The following is a 19,003-nucleotide window of genomic DNA, read 5'->3' on the forward strand; positions in this document are numbered from 1 at the left end:
GCTTTGGGAATCTACCAAATGTAATGACTGCAACAGTGAAACATGAAGAACATAGTACAGTTGTGTACACTTACCATAAATGTAGATGTTCGAGTGCATTCACTGTTGCAGTCCTGGTTACCCTCCCTCCAGCCCCCTTTCTTCTTTTGGCTATACCTCTACTCTCACTTACTATGCCCAAAAAGCTTTTTATTGTATTTGCTTTTTTGTTGGAGATATATCCTTGTATTTATAGATTTAATTGCTTCCCATTAGGGGGGCACCTGACATCTGAGGCAAGAAAAACTGATGTAATGGCATCGGCTGCATGTTTTATACCCCTGAATACCTGAAGTCATGGAAGAAGGGCCAGCAACTGATGCAGGACCCAAGACTTTGTTAATCAGGCCGACTGAGGGCTACTGCAAGCAGATAACCCAAATGTAATGACTGCAACAGCGAATACAATTGAACTTCTACATTTATGGTAAGTGTACACAGCTGTACTTTGTTGGATGTACCCAGTTAGGTACATACCAAAAGGTTATTGCACTCAATGAGAGGTCTAATGAATGCCAAATACAATAGAATAATAACTTCCTTGGACCTAGATGTGATACCTTTGTTTATAAGTTGCATAACATACAGTTATTTTCTCAGTCTTGTAGACACATGATGGTCAAATGCTAGATTACTGTCTATGTGTGTCCCCAGCTTCCTGACTACAGGGTCATCTCTTAGGGGTGTGTTGCCAATATGATAGTTACAAGAAGTGTATGACTTCCTGAAGGATACTATTATGTATTTTTTTGCATTAGTTTTAGCCAATGGCTCTGACACCAGTTATTTGTCTGTGTTTGCCCTTCCTGACTCAGCGGGGGATTCTGAGTTCTCTTAATTTGCAAACATTTGCAAATTTAGTTAGCTGGAGACCATTGATATTGGCCTTGATTTCAGAGATGTAAATGCCAAAAAGGAGCAGTCAAAGGACTGATGTCTGAGGGACTCTGCTTGTGACTGGCCTCTTAGTACAGGTGGACTCCCCAGTTCTAACTTCTTGGGTCCTGTCTGTGAGCCAGCTGGCTACCCAATGGGTGACATAAGGATTTATATCTAACCTCTTGAGGTCGTTGACAATATTTGAGTGGGTATTGTGTCAAATGCCTTGGAGAGGTTAAGTCAGGCAGTGTGAACCATTTTGCCCACATCCATTGTTTTGATGACCTTCTCAAAGAAGTCCACCAGGTTGAGTAGGCATGACCTACCCTTGACAAAACCAAACTGGAGGTTTCCTATGTCATTATTGATAATTTCCATAAGAATTATTTCCATGGATTTGCATTTGAGACTAGTTAGACTTATGGGTCTATAGTTTTCAGGGTCTGTAGATGGCCCACCTTTGTGCAGAGGGATGACTGTTGCTGTTCTCCATTCATGAGACATGAAATCTGTTTGGAGGCTATGGTGAAAAAGCAACTCCAGAGGCCCTGATAAGTCATGTTTCATGATATTTGGAAGGCATCCTGGAATATTGTCTAGGCCCATTAATGCAGTGTTCTTGGCCTTAGAGAGAGCATTAAGTGCCTATTGCCTTGTGATAGTAGGGGGAGTTATATTTGATCCTCCTCTGAGTTGTCTGTCTCAGCTTTCACTGCCTGTGGTGATGGGACCTGCTGGCTGCTGGCATGCAGTGTCAGTGGTACAACAGGTATTTACCTTTAGTGCAAAAGTCTGTGGGTTCTATTCTCACACCAGAGAGACAAATTATGTACAGTGCAGTGCAGCATAAGGGTGTGTTGCTCTTTAGATGAGATATTAAGCCTAGGCGCTATCAACCTGAGTTGGTAGTAACCCAGGTAGCTATAAAAGATCCCACAGCATCTATCAAAAAGAGTAGGGGTCCTATATTTATTTTTAAATATACATACAAAAAGAACTATTTTAACGTATACTTTGCTTCTATAATTCTTATAATATCCATATTTAATCATATGCATATTTATTTTACCCACTTCTTTTATATCTTTGAAAAATTGTCTTTCTATAATTTCTCCATAACTTTTTTACTCTTTTACATTTCACAAACACATGCTCTGTAGTTTCTTCGTCTTGAAAATGTAAAAAACACATGCTCTGTAGTTTCTTGTTCTTGACAATGTAAACATAGTCTATCACTTTTCTTTTTATGACTTATTTCCTTTTACTGGTAATTTATCTATTAGCAGTCATAACAAATAATTTTGACATTCTACTTTCTGATTGCACCATTTGCTTCTTATTTTTGTAGCTTTATTTTTTTTCATCTGTTAGATTTTCCCATGGCTTTACATAGTAATGGTTTATCATTGCATTCTTACACCATGCTTTTCTGGCTTTTTCTATGTCATCAGTTTTTATTTTCCACAAAAATCTTTTTTCTTGGTAAGATTTTATTTTTTTCATTTATACACTCTTTTACTGTTTTTTTTACCATATCGTACATATATTTGTCCAGTTTTACTACTAATCTTTCAGTTTATTCATGGGTGGCTCAGTGGTGCAGTGGTTAATGTTGTCATCTCACAGCAAGAGGTTCTATGGTTCAATTTTCGCTAGGGCGCCTTCTGTGCAGAGGTTGCATATCCTCCTTGCTTTCATGTGGGTTTCCTCCCACATTCCAAAGACATGCCTCTGGAACATTCCCTCCCCAGGCCTCCACTGAAAATAGGCTCTGTCCTAGTCAAATTTTCCCAGTCAACAAATGTTAAATAAATTAAAAATGATCCCGTTTAGCACTTTGTACAAATCTAACAAAGCAGCACAAACTGGTTTAATGAACGCCGAATCTCATTCCTCTTCATTTACATACGAAACTCCTCTTTTTACTTGGGTTTAATCTAGAGCCCCATAAATGAAAAAAAATATCTGCAATAATTCCTTTTCAAATGCTGTTGGCAACATAAATACATTTATTAAGTATGTCATTTTCCCCATCAGTACTGTATTTATCAAATAAGCCTTTTAATTTTTATGTTTACCAGAAAAGACAGGTTAGTTTTATTTCTTCTGTTGTTTTTTTTCCTATCGAATTCTACTTACATCTTTATTCCCAAATTTTATACCAACACATACATTTACTTTTCTCTCTATGTAAAGCCATCCCTGTCACCTCTAGACACTATTACATCTTTTATACAAATTTTGTTTTTTGCAATTATTATAATGTCATATGCATATGTTAACAGAACTGGAATTCTTAACCCTTCAGGTGTTATATATCCCATCTTCTTAATTTTGTAATTTATTTCACATACTATCACATTTATAAGTAATGCAAAGAGTATACAAGTCATTGGACATCCCTGTCTTATACCACTCTTCATATGTACCTCTTGGCTAAACCAGCCATTTACAAGTATTTTTATTTTATTATTACTATACGCTGACACATATCATTTCCTAATGTTCTCACATATTATATTCTTTCATTATTCCCCATAAGATTTCATGCCCAGTTGTATCACATGCCTTATTAAGGTCTAAAACCATGATTTTCAGTTCTTTTCTATTCATAATGCCAGCCATAATTTCTTTAACTATAATTAATAATTCTTCACAACTCTTTCCCTTTATACTGTATATACTATCTTCCATGATAATTTCCATTTTAGCTTCAAATCTATTTTGTATTATTTTCATAAAGATCTTACAATCATTATTATTCAGTACTATCAGTCTCCAGTTTTTAATTTTATTCTCTCTTCCTTCTTCCACGTGTTTAAATATTCTGCTAGATAATTCTTTATACATAAACCTTCATTTAACTATTCTTTCATAATCTTTAAAAAAATACATTTAAAACATTTTTTTGCCAATCCCTTAAATGTTTGTACATTTTATACCCTAGTCCATCTGACCCTGCAGCTGAATCCATATTTACTTGTCCTAAAACTTTCTCTCGCTCTTTTAAAGAAATCTCATTTTCCAGCTCTGTATTCTCTTTTTCTGTTAACGTTTTTATTTTCCACGTTTTCACTCCCTTTTCTTTAAACGTTTCTTGTACATATTGTATTACACTGTTCATAATCTTTGCCTGAGTTCTTTCTATTTCTCCTTTTACATTGTTTATTTCTCTTATTACAGTACCACCTTTTACTAATCTGCTTAAGTAACTCAATCCCCTGGATTTAGTAATCTTCTGTGCAGGACTAGTTTAGTCCTGCATGGAAGCAACCGTTTAAGAGCAGGACGGCAGCGTGTCATATATATTAATGAGGCATGCAGCCCGAGCTCTTAGGCTTACACGGAGTGTGTAAGAGTGCAGGGGGCATGTCTGAGAGCAGAGCTCTCAAAATAAGTATGCCCCCGCAATGAGGAATAGCAGAAAGGGGTATGCAATAAGTGAGACCGCTCACAGGTGACCGCATATCCCCACCAACATTCCCCCTTCTGTACAATAGCAACAGAATGTATAAATAAAATGAAAAAACCTTTTTATTTATTTTTTTTAAATCCGATTACAGCTAACTGTAGGTGTACGGGTGTGCCCATCGCTTAGCTACTGTTAATGCAGCTTAAATGGCTGAAGAGGATAACAAGTAAGATATATACAAATGAAGCAGCATAGCAATAGTGTAGTTGGGCAGAGCATTTGCCTTACGAGCAGGCATTCCTGGTTTGAGTCCCACTGCAGCAGATTCCATTTTCCATGGCAAAGCACGTTATGAGTAATATTTATGTTGCATAACCCACTAAATAGCATATTTTTATGAACTGCGGTACTGCAGTAAATGCACATGTGAGGTGTCAGTGTCATGATGAATAAGGCACTAATAAGCAGGTTTAATCACCAATAAGCAGTAGTAAGCATATTTAAGCACTAGTAAGTGAGTGTAACCCCGTTTGCATGACAGTAAGCAATGCCTATACTGGTTAAGAAATTCTAAAGCTAACTCTCTGTAAGCAGATGTAATGGCAGGTTAACAGTGCTTACCATCATGCAAACCTGCGCATACCCACTTACAAATGCCCAAAAGTGCCTTAAATCACCCTGTATCCAATGGCCGTTGTTCTGCCCAATCAACAAAATAAACAGGCCTCGAACCAAGGACCCTATATAGTATAGTCACAGTAGATATCCCCCAAGCCATCATCAGTAAACAAGTCCTCACCATAGTAATACCAAACTGAACCTGTGAAAGGAATCAGTATACAGTCATATGTTCCATAACCCACTACATAACATAAATATGTGAACTGGAGTACAGCAGTAAGCCAAGAAGTGAGGTATAATAGTAATAGAGTGTTGATGTCCCCAATAAAACACAAGGACCCCATAGAGTGTATGTACACATTAATCGTGGATACCAGGCAGATATATAAGATGCAATGAATAAGAAATCAATGCATGTAAGAGTGCAGGGGGCATGTCTAAGAGCAGATCTCTCAGAATAAACATACCCCCGCAATGAAGAACAGCAGAAAGGGGTATGGAATAAGTGAGACCGCTCACAGGTGGCCACATATCCCCACCAACAGTCCCCCCTTGTGTACAACAGCAACAGAAAATATATAAATAAAATGAAGAAACCCTTTCCTTTTATTTTTTTTTTTTAAATCTGATTACAGCTAACCGTAGGTGCGTGGGTGTGCCCATCACTTAGCTATGGTTAATGCAGTTTAAATGGCTGAAGAGGATAACAAGGAAGATATATACAACTTAAGCAGTATAGCAATAGTGTAGTGGGCAGCGCATTTGCCTTGCGAGCAGGCATTCCTGGTTCAAGTCCCACTGCCACAGATTCCATTTTCCATGGCAAAGCACGTTATGAGTAATATTTTTGTTGCATAACCCACTAAATAACATATTTTTATGAACTGCAGTACTGCAGGCAATGCACATGTGAGGTGTCAGTGTCATGATGAATAAGGCACTAGTAAGCAGGTTTAAGCACCAATAAGCAGTAGTAAGCATATTTAAGCACTAGTAAGTGATTGTAACCCCGTTTGCACAACAGTAAACAATGCCTATACTGGTTAAGCAATTCTAAAGCTAACTCTCTGTAAGCAGATGTAATGGCAGGTTAACAGTGCTTGCCATCGCACAAACCTGTGCTTACCCACTTACAAATGCCCAAACGTGCCTTAAAATAACCCTGTGTCCAATGGCCCTTTTTCTGCACATCAACAAAATAAACAGGCATAGAGGTCTCGAACCCAGGACCCTATATACCATAGTCATGGTAGTTAACACCAAGCCATCACAGAAGTACAGACGAATGAGGTATCAGCAAACAAGTCCTCACCATAGTAAAACCAAACTGAACCTGTGAAAGGAATCAGTATATGGTCATATGTTCCATAACCCACTACATAACATAAATTTGTGAACTGGAGTACAGCAGTAAGTCCAGAAGTGAGGTGTAATAGTAAAAGAGTGTTGAAGTCCCTAATAAAACACAAAGACCCCATGGAGTGTATGTACACATTAATCGTGGATACCAGGCAGATATATAAGATGCAATGAATAAGAAATCAATGCCAAAAAGGAAATATAATGCAAAGTCTAATGTAAGCAACATTAAGTATTGCACAGGCCAGCTTAGGAGGTGTAAGCAATGTGTAGACCAGCTAACCCATTGTGCCCAGTGGTATACACCTTTAAACAATGCCAACCATAGGTAAACAGGTTTGCCCATAGCTTAGCCTTTTCAAAACTGGTCAATCACGGAAAAGTGTGGGAAATCGGCCCTACTTAAACCCAAGAGGTGGGAATACACCTCATAACTGGTTGTAGCTTCCCCTTGCAGGCACTATGGCAGTAAGTGGAGAAGGTGTGCGCTTTCGGGCACAGTGCTGGTGCATCCAGGACTCCGAGGTCATAGCAGGACTCCTAGCTAAAGAACATGATCAGAGACTGCTGCAGGGCCAGTACCAGGGCTCCCAATATAAGGCGAAGGCCTGGGACCATCTCACCTGTGACCTCACCAGTGCCACTGGCATACCCCGAACTGGTGAGCAGGTCAGGCACCACTATGCTAACCTGAAGTGGCATAAGGGGGACCTCTTGGAGGAGTGGCTGCAAGAGACAAGAGCAGCAGGGGATGTCCCAGTCATGTGTAAGTATCACCCCAGTATGTGTGTAATAATTGCCAGCTCAGTTATATCATGGATAGGTATGGCTAAATATTCCTCTTATGTCCCCCAGAGTTGCAATGGAGTGGGCCGCAAACCAGGAGGCTCACGTCAGTTGCCTGGTGAGATTGCAAAGCGAGGCAGGTCAGTAATACTCACACATTTACTGTCATAGGAAATAAAAATAAAAGTAGTAGTAAATTAATTGCTTGTATAAAACCTGTATAGTTCAAGGCAAGTACTGCATACACTAGAGAATATGGATGGAAGAGTCTCATATTGTTTGTAAGTCAATAAAAGTGTAATATCCTGACAAAACAGGTCTAACTGCTGGACTGCATGTATATATCCTGGTATCATATGGTAATGTAGATATGCAATCATGTAATAGTACTGTAGAATTAAGCACTGTTACCCTCACCGTGCACCATAAATTGAATGTGTAGGAATGCCTGTATATGACAGGTGTAATCCCCAGAGGCCATTTAGTACAACTGAGGGACACATAGACAGTAAACAGGGAAAATGCAGACAACAAAAACTGAATAGCACATGCAACTCAGATGTGAGCTGTTGTTTCTTTAGCATGCACAGCCACGGTTTGAATCCTGCCAGTGGTAATAATCTGCATACAGAATCATACCCCACAACTGTACATATATGTCCAGAATGTCTATTAAAGTGGCCCATATCTATTGCCTATCAACTTGTCCCCCTGGGAAATCAGTGGGATGATCTCAGACGTATAGGCAGCAAACAAGAAATATAACTGATTGACACACAGCTATGAGAACAAAGCTGGCACACTAGCAACTTCCCAATACCTTATGTGACTAAGAAGCCATGTATTTCCCATTTATACCCCAACTTGTCAAGCTGTGATCAGAGTGTGTACAGTAACAGAGTGAGATGTATGTGCATAATAGTAATGTGGAATCTGGTACTGTGTGTGGGATCATTCAAGTAGTGCTAATAAATTCTCCCACAGGTTTGTCAGATACCAACACTGTGCCCAGAAATACAAGAATGATATGCAGTTGCTCTGAATAATGAGGTGTTACACATCACTGTCGCCCACACTGTCCTACAACATATAACTGACTAGAAAATCTGTATATGAGTGTTGTTATACAAGGTCAGAATGCATAAGCACAGGGGATTAATAAGACAGAAAGCAGATAGGAGATATACATCAATATCTATATAGCAACCACAACTGTGATGGGCAGTGTTTAGGTTGTAGCAGACACAGCCATGGTCTGACTCTTGGGAGTGGAATTAGGCTGCATACAGATTCATACCTCACAACTGTACAGATGAGGCCAGAATGTCCAGTATATGTGCCCATATCTGCTGCCTGTCCCCCTGGTAAGTCTGTGGGATGATCCCAGTGGGATGATCCCAGAAGTTTAGCCAGCAAACAGGAAATACAAGTGATTGTCAAACATCATAAGAACACACTTGTCACTGTAGCAACCCACAAAACAATTAGGAGAGTAATATTTCAAGTATGTCCTGTCTACACTCCCATGTTGTCAAGCTGTGACCAGACTCTGTATAGTAACAGAGTGAGATGTATGTGCATAATACTAATGTGTAGTCCAGAACCTTGTGTGGCAACAGCCAGATAGTGCTAACAAACATTGCTCCCACAGGTACGTTGGATACGTACACTGTGCTGAGAAATACAGACTATTATAACCTGTACTGGTACTGTTCACTGTGGTATTGTGGGGAACTGTGAGTGTTGCAGTTTCTCTGAATAATAAAGTATCACAGGTCACTATCACCCACACTGTGCAACATAATATAACTGTGTAGAAAAGCATGTATATGTGTGTGTCAGGTCACTAAAGGTGGAAGAGGGCAATAATCTAGGTATGTCCCAGCACACCAGCATGTGGTCAACACATGGCCAGAGTCTGTGCAGAAAGAGTTGGATAGCTATGTGCAAAACAGCAACCTGGAATCTGGGAGTATGTGTAGAAACAGTTAGTGTTAACAAACATTCCCCCCCACAGGTATACCAGGTAAGAGGTGTATACTGCAGGTAAAACCAGCTCATGTGTAATGATTATGACAGCCATATCACTGTCCAAAGTAAGGCTATAGGGTAGTGTAGTAAGACTTGTAAGGTACAGATAACAGCACTGACTAGGAAAGTAATGTGGACTACAGGAATATACTAGTTGTTAATTGACATATTTCTCTCTTCCCACCATATCTCCAACAATAATCAACATACCCACCCCAACTGGTATGTAATGACTCTGATAAAGTCCACTTGTTTGATACATATGTTAATGGTTCCCATGCATGTGCTATATTGACTTATCCCAAAATTAATGGCATGGTGCCATCAACGTGCCTGCATGCTGTTCATATCACCACTGTTGTCCCATATATGCATGTGTTCTGTTTGCTATGCAACTGTTCCATATCTGGTGTCTGGGTTAATGGGAATATCTATGTATGCTGTTATACCTAACACTGTAATGTGTTGACTATTATTAACCCATATATGATGATGAAATCTAAACACTATAGCACGCTTGGGAAGGCTGGTCCCAGCGGACCCACTTGTCCCACCTCAGCTGGCCGTGGCAATGGGCACCAGTATGTCTGGGGCCCAACCCCAGACCTCCCTGTCCATTGGTCCTACACCACCTTCGGGTGGAATCACCTCAGGGGGTGGGGCTCTCCCCCCTGATAGTGGGCATGGACAGACACCTGTCACCAGTTGCCAGGTTGGGGCCGTGGTGCATAGAGAGTTTGACCAGCAGGTTGGTGATCTTCCATGCCAGTTCGAAGGCTGCATATCATGATTAGAGAGTCAGCATGGCTCTGTGACTCAGCCCCCAGCACTACCACCTTTGGGGCTGTGAAGGTGCACTGGTGACTGCCCATGGGTGGGGACCTCATTCCCACTGTTACCACTAGGGGGCTTTTGGGCTTCCAATATCCCATCACCCCTCCCCATCAAGGTTGTTTACCCCCCCCACGTGTCATATACCTCCCCTGTATGCATCTTGTTTGTCTTGTCTGTTAACCTACCCAACCTACCTCTCCAAATATACCTACTACCCCTCCCCAACATCCCACTCTCACCTGAAAAAAAAAGGGCAATCTGTTCCCACAAAAAAATCTTGCCCCGTACATAGCTGTCCATTTCGCATACATGTCCACTAGACACATGTTATCTGGTCTCTAATTGGCATCACAACTTATTATTGTTGTCCTCACCCCTCTCCCATGGGTTTGAGTGTCCAAATCTACCTCCAAATTCAGTGTAAATGCACAGATGTTGCTGTAGAAGAAATGGGCAGCTATGGACCTTCCCTAAACCCTTCCTGCACATCCCTGGCTATTTTCCCTACTGTCTTTCTCTCTTTGTGCCCCTTTTTTCACCACTTTCCTATCAACCCCTTTTTCTTTTCTTTTAAAGAAATTAGCATGGGGGTAAGCGGGAGTAAGCACTTTTAAGCAGCAGTAAGTGGGTTTAAGCCTGTTTGCTCGGGGGTAAGCACTACCTACACAGGTAAAGCAATGCAAAGCTAACACAGTATAAGAAACTGTAACCGGAAGTTAGCAGTGCTTACCTCCATGCAAACCCGCACACAACTGCTTTAAAGTGCCTAAATCACTCTGTATCCAATGGCCCATGTTCTGCCCAGCAACAACATAAACAGCCTCTGCAAGGCTAGATCCCAGGACCCTGCATACCATAGACAAAGTGATTTACCAGTAAGCCATGCGAGATACACATAACCTTAATGTTTTCAAAAACATATCATCCAGCTCAGTCATTAAACAGTACAGAGAATGTATTCCAACATTTGGATGTATATGTGTGTGTAAATATATTAATATATATATATATATATATATATATATATATATATATATATATATATATATATATAGGTTTACTATTGCTTGTGCGAACGACATTCTGTCGGCTGCAATGTGCCAAAAATCAGAATGTGGAACGCACAAACAGTTTTGCACTAGATAGTCGATTCCACTTATGTGAATGCACAACTGTGTAAGTCGACTATCTGCATGGAGATCGCAGTACAGTGGGGATGGAAATTCATCCACATCCCCACTCTAGTGCGATCTTGGATTTAGAACTTATAAGTAGGGGGGTGCAGGGGGGCTTGCCCCCTGCAAAAACGTGATAGCTGTATAGGAGTTTGATTTACATCAGCTCCTATATGGTTATCACATGTTGGTTTCGACAACAATGTCGATTCAAATGCGTCGACCATTTGGTTCAACATTGTCAACGTTAGTTTTTTTTTTACTTTTGGTATTACTATTCGTTTATTTGAACGGAAAATGTTTTTCCATTCGAATAAACAATAGTAAACCATATATATATATATATATATATATATATATATATATATATATATATACACACACACACACACACACACACACACACACACACACACACACACACATACAGACACACATATATATATATATATATATATATATATAAATATATATGAACATATATACATGCAAATGCCTACAGCTATAGATATGTATGTCTACATCTATACATCTAGATGAATATGGCAGGTTATATATATGTCAGCAGACATACATCTGTAGATAACAATGGGGAAATAACAAAAACACATATGTCCACATGCAACGTTAATGGGGTTGGGAGGGCCCAGACAACATATGTCTTGTACGAATAGGTATACCCCACCACATCCAAACATGTCCCCCCTGCAGTACACTACCAAATGTTGCAGATCCCATAACCAGGACCAGACATGACATGGGCATCCCTAGGATACATATACACAGATGCATATATGCAGATACAGATATACAGATATATGTAACTACACATACACATGCAGAGATATGTAAATGAAGTTACATATGTAGTACGTGCACGCAATATGGAACAGCCACTATTACTACAGTTACCTCCTTACCAGCTGGAGACTGTATGAGCCACCCATACAAATAACATTCATTGCCTGCAACATATACCCACAGAGATATATCAAAGGCTATAACACCACACACAGGTGTGCATAAATGGGAAACCTTTAAGTGTATACTATTACAATTGTATATGCCATGTCATATAGCTGTTTAGACATGGACATCCATATCAACTGTGTAATGCAACTGTGACACAGGTATACTAATACAGTAGTCTGGAAATGTTAACAAATGTTGCTGTCCAGGTCAAGGCCATCAACTAGTACAATAGTAAAGATAGACTGCGCCACAGGTTACTAAACAATCAATGGTAAGTAATGCAGGTGTATAGTTCAGCAGCCTCTATCTACACTCTGTAGACAATCCCTAGGGGGTAAAGACCTCAGTTGACACATTGGGATGTAACTGTTACATGACAAGGCACAACTGACACCATCACAAGCACACTGACAAACAGTATGGTCTGTATGGCATAGCAGGTTGTGCAGGCATGCCATGGCACAGAGTAACATACACCTGTGTGTAAGTGCATCACCACAACCAATGTGAACACAGCCACAGCTACATATGGCATGCTAGTGTATTATTACAGTATATGGACTATCTGTTTAACACCAACCTCATATGTGCCACCCACACACTAACCCTACATATACTGGGCCGCTACACAGTGTGGTCTGCTGCCTGTCTGTGGTATGGGAAATGTGCATGTATGACCCTACAAACATGTAAGCCAATAGGGTAACAGCCAGTGGAGCAGCATGTAACATCAGATATAACAGGACCAAGAACAATGACATCTACCACAGTCTGTACACAGACCAAGGTACATACTAACAATACACACACTGCCGACAATCACCATAAGTACACAGAACTCAGTACTGTACACACAACCACAAAACTTCCAGGTTATGTCATCAGATATAACCCCTACTATACATTACATGTGTAGCAGTCTGAAATCTCACTGGCTTGTTACCAGATATGATGTCACTAATTATGGTGTACAGTACATATGCACCCCTTACTACATGACATATGTACAAAAGTTGTCAGGGTTGTGGCTGGAGGCACATACACAGGGCCAACAGTGACATGCTGCTGTGATGACCTCATACAGTTACTGTTGTAACAGGGTGTGTTGCACCATATGTCCTATGAGGGATATGAAGTCAGTAACTCTCATGGCTGTCACCATCTACAGACTGCAATCCTCACACTACCTTCTGCAGTTCACAGACAGGTGCTCAGTGGGTAACACCTGAAACAAAAGGCACCCCATACTGGCCAGTTTGCATATGGCCCTACAGATGTGTGTTCCCTCATTAACATAGCACTGACATGGCAGGTATATAAACATGTAGGACAGCCATATCCACACACACTCTGTTAAACCAACACTACTCCGAATGCAGTATAGCAGCACTTACAGTCTGTAGTCAGGTCAGGCACATCCCCCTTCTGTGTGTTGGTCTGCTTCCACAGTGTATGCTGTTAGAGGTACGCCCCAATCCATCTGAGATGCTGTTGACCAAACAACAGATCAAGTTCTTGCTCACAGTGAATGAAAGGCCAACAGCAACATGATCTTCCTAGATATTGGTGTGTGTTCCCATGCAATTGGCTATGGGAATGTTACCACAGCTGTTCCACATGCAATCAGCTAGAGGAGGGCTGCAATTCATGCAGAGACCATCAGCTGATCCTGAGCATTACTTCAAATACACATGCTGCTGCCTAAGCAAAGCAGATGTAGGTCTCCACATCCACCAGAGAGGGTGTAAGAGGGGCAGACAGAGGCATAGAATAGCCAGGGAGGGGTGGGAGAGTAAAACTTACACATGTCTGTGTCACACACCTACCAGTACAGGGTATCAAACCCCCAATGACTATGCAGTGCTATCACAAGTCCATGCAGTTATTGGATGCACCACACAGGTTACATGATGGGAAGCCTCAGAACGTATATGTGATGGTGAGTGACATCTGCAACAGGGATACGGTAGCTATGTGGTAGGTGTAGTACCCATGTCTGCCCGCATGAACAGGTGTCAGTGTCAACACAGCCACATTTTCACAGGGACACACACATTGCCACACTTGGCAGGGCCAGGAATACAACTCATCACTAGTGAGAGTGCCACAACACATTACTGTGCAGGTATCACATGCACCACAGGGGTCATACGGAGGTTATATGGGCAAAGGGTATGGGGAGGTGTTTGACATCAGACAGCATGCTTCAGTATGCCAATGGGGGTTGTTGTGAGTGTGAATGTGATCATATGCATCATACAACACACACACACACACACACACACACACACACACACACACACACACACACACACACACACACACACACACACACACACGGTGCCAGTACTGACATGCATGGGTGCATTGATTCATGGATGTGTAGTGGTCAGCTGTGCCAGACAGCTATACACAGCTAGGTGATGGGTATACCTTGGCAGCAGGCCACATGACAATGGTCTACATTGTGGCTCAGTGGTGTAGTTTCTGGAGTTGCCCACACAGGTGGGTATTGTAATCACCATCCAGTCACCTGGTTGACTATTGCATGTGGCCAGTGCTGTGCATTGCTTGCCATGTATGTGTACCTTTGTCCATAGTTTCATAGGTTCATAGGTAGGTACTAGGCTACTGGGCCTAGGGCCTATACAAGCCTAGCCAAAAAGGTACGCTGGCTTTCGCCACCCAATAAAATTATTTTCCTGTGCTCCTGACATGGATGATGTCTATGATGGGCACACCTCCCACATGCATGTACAGTGACATGTGGAACTGTACCTAGGGTGTCTGGCCCACGTTGTGTACACAGATTATCCTCAGATGTGCCAGTCCTGGCCTCATGTGGTGGGAAGTGATGATGGACAGCAGGTTTACCCTGCACCTACATTGATAGCATGCTGACTGCATTCCCTGGTGTCAGTGGCATATGTCCATACAGGGCATGTCTTCAGGCATGGTATGTCTTTTGTGGTTCACATTTGATGGCACCACAGGTGTTGCAGGTGTCCAGTGGGGAACATGGGGAAGGTGCACTGTCTGCATGTACGTGCCTATTGGACAGATGGACAGGGTGCCATGCCCTCTGTAGCCCACTGCAATCACTCCATAGTTAATATCAGTGGGCAATATGCAGTGTACTACCAGCATAGTGGCTGTTGCTTAGGCAAGTGTGTGTGTGTGTGTATGAGACATGGGTTAGGAGTATTCACATGGTAATACTAGGGTTGCTAACTTTGGTTGCCTGGCCTTGATGTCACATGTATGGGTATGGATTTGCAGCGAGCCTCTTGGCTATTTCACATCTATTATCCCTGTATGGTGGACATTGTGATATATACTAGGGCCACCATATAAGAAATTTGCAAAACCCATTCCACATTGGGGCCAGAACTCCTATCTAACTAGTTTGTTACACTGCAGCACTACACAGTTATAGGATGTGCCATGGAGATTATTGGAGTACTCCCTCCCCAAAGATGTATTTCACATTGGATGACATCAGCAGGATTGCCAAAGTAGGGCATTGGAATTTTAGTGAGCGTGGCTGGGCTAAAATGCACTGCTCCCTACATAGACATTGAAACACACACAAAACACCCACAACCAACCTGTGTGGGTATAGAACCCCCAACAGAGGTCCATATCACACTGCAGCATGAAGCTGTTACACGGCACACCTTGGGGATTACTGGAGAACTCCTTCCCCAAAGGTGTATTTCACAGTGAATGACATCAGCAGGATTGCCAAAGTAGGGCAGTGGAAGTGTAGTGAGTGGGGCTAGGCTAAAATGCATTGCTCCCTACATAGACATTGAAACACACACAAAATATCCACAACCAACATGTGTGGTTTAGAACCCCCAACAGAGGTCTATATCCCACTACACCAGTACACAGTTATGGCACACGCTACAGAGATTACTGAGCTACAGTCTTCCCAGAGGTGTATTTCTAGGTGGATAACATCAGCAGCCTTGCCAAAGTACAACATTTGAATTGTAGGGAGTGTGACTACCCTAAAAAGCATTGCTGTCTACACAGACAGACAGACAGACACACACACACATTTGCAATGTTTGGGATTGGAACTTCTACCTTGGAACTCCTACTTAACTAGTTTATCACACTATAGCAGTGCACAGTTATGGGACACACCACAGAGATTACTGCACTACAACCCTCTCAAAGGTATATTTCACAGTGGATGACCTCAGCAGGCTTGCCAGATATGTCTGGTTTACTGATGTTTGCAGACATGGCCTTCATGTGTTTAAGTGTGTGTGCATGCCCAGTATGCCTGTCTGTATTGGATGTGTGGATTGAGTACAGGTAGTTTGTACTGCAGTGATGACCTTTGTGTTATACATCTACAGGCAGCATGCTGTGTCTGCAGGGCATCCGCCGATCATTTGGCATTGACAGTTACATTTCTGCATAGGAGGGAGGGAGGGGCACACCTGACTATTTCTACATGTCTACACAGGATTGGGGGGGCACGCCTGACTGTTATTACATTACTACGTAGGATGAGAGGGCACACCCGCCTATTTCTACATGTCTACACAGGATTGGAGGGGGGCATACCTGACTGTTATTATATTACTATGTTGGATGGGGGGCACACCTGACACTTGTACACATTTGCTATGACTGTACTGGTATGTCAGGTACTCCATTTAATTTTGTAGTCTTACCTATCATACTGACTAGAGGCATACCAGTGTACTACAGATCTTAGACTTTATTTACCTATATATTAGTTTCTGACTTCCTACACTTCAGAACTGACATCCTACTGCCTGACCTGCTTTAGTCTGTCTGTGTAGGCCTGGGGGGGAGGTTACCCTTAGGCCACATTCAGAGGCCATAGTACAGCCTATTTGTTTGTGTTTGTCTACACCTGTCCTGCTGGCTGTGACTGTTGTTGGGTATGTGAACCCCCCCTAACTGGCATGTGTGAGTCACTTACCTTGTTGGTGTCCCAGTATTGAGGGTGGTGCTGCAGGGCTGCCTATGTCAGATGCACATAGTACACTCCCTACACATGGTTAGGCACAGGTAGTGTAATGTTTGGCATCCCTTTTACTGTATGTGAGAGTCAGAGAGAGGTGTTATTCCCTGGGTCCCTCCTGTGTCAGTGTATGCGCTATGTGTTGCCTCTTTGCCAAGGCCAGGGCATACTGGGCACACCTCCTTCTGCCTACTGGGGCAGGCTCAGGTTGTTCCTCCTCTGAGTCACTCTATGCCTGTGCAGGCCTTGGCAATGGTGGGGGGCTGTGTGGCCCTGCCCTGTGCTGTTCCTGCTGCAGCTGTTTCTGCAGAATCATATTGTGTAGCATGGCACATATGAGGACATTTTGAGTACATGTAGCTGGTGAGTACTGCAAGGCTCCACTGGATGTGTCCAGGCACCAGAACTGTGACTTGAGCATCCCAAACACATGCTCTACTATAATTCTGGTCTGTGCATGTGCCTCATTATGGAGTTCTTGCTCGTGTGTGTGTGCATTTTTGATGGGTGTCATCAGCCACGGCTCCAGTGCATATCCAGCATCCCCAGCTAGGTGACCATGAGGGATGTCCCCATTGGCAAATGTGTGGTACAGCTGCATCAGATGCCAGATGTGGGAATTGTGATAGCTTCCTGGGCAGCCAGCACACACATTCATTATTATGCCATGGGCATTGCACATGACCTGGCAGTTGATGGAGGGGAAGCCCTTGCGGTTGATGTAGACCCTACCCCGCTCACCAGGTGGTGCTTTGATGCATATGTGCGTGCAGTCTATAGCACCCACTACCTCAGGGTATTCTGCTGTTTGGTGGAACAGTTGCATATTGCTGGCCAACGCCTTATGCGTGTTGGGGAAATATACGTGTTCACCGACATGTGCTGACATGGCATCAAGGAACTGGTGGAGTACCCTGGAAGCTGATGCCTGTGAGATCCCCATCATATCCCCAGTTGGCCTTTGGAAGGTACCTGCAGCTAGTATTCTTAGGCCTACACATACCTTGGTATCCACTGCGATGGGTTGCCCTCTGTTAGTTCTTTATGTTTGGCATGGCTGGCACAGCTCAACAATCTGCTGTAGGAAGTCCCTGTCCACCCTACAGCATTCTACTATCTCCAGCTCATGTAGCCCCTAGTAGGTTACCCTGGGTCTGTACACTCTTCTCCATCTCCTCACTGTGGGTTGTTCGACAGCATTCACATCCCCACCACCCTCAGCCTCTTCCACAAGTTGTTGTATGATAGCTATTGCAGCCCCTATCATTTTGCTGTTGTGTGTGTTAAAAGTTCCCCGCTTGTTTACACGGTGGTGTTGAATGTGGGAAAAACCAGAGGGGAAGGTGTTTGCATAGTTTATAGTAGTGTTCTGGGCTGAGCTGGTCTGATGCTTGTGTAATTGGCTGTTTCTGATACATTTCACCTGTCAGCTATGCTAGTTCTCCTTGATTACCTTCCTACTGCTGTTTTCCCTTCCCATTGCCTTCCTGTTTAAGCCCAGGGGTGTGCCGCACAAACAGAGTGCTCAAATGTGCACAGTGCTGCTATTTCCTGGTTTAACTTTATGTTTCTTCGTTTAAAACCCGGTGCGTGCCACGCACACCCGATTAGGCAATGTAAAGAGTTCTAGGCAGATTCAGACACCCCCCCCCCCCAGCTTAGCTGTGCTAAGCTAGGACAAACCCGAGCCACAGGGCTACAATCTACTTATAGTATGTCTGACACCCCCCCCATGATTTCACGTAACTCCTAGGTTTGTACCAAGCTATTCCTACTCTTACACTGTTGTGACCTGACTAGCATGTTGAGGAAAACTGGGATTCACTATCATTCCCCTCATTTACATAGGATTGCCTGCAAATGCATAATTACATGTCTCACACT

Source organism: Protopterus annectens, chromosome 5.part1, assembly GCF_019279795.1.
Source record: "Protopterus annectens isolate FY-2018-M chromosome 5.part1, PAN1.0, whole genome shotgun sequence".
NCBI classification, from domain to species: Eukaryota; Metazoa; Chordata; order Ceratodontiformes; family Protopteridae; genus Protopterus; species Protopterus annectens.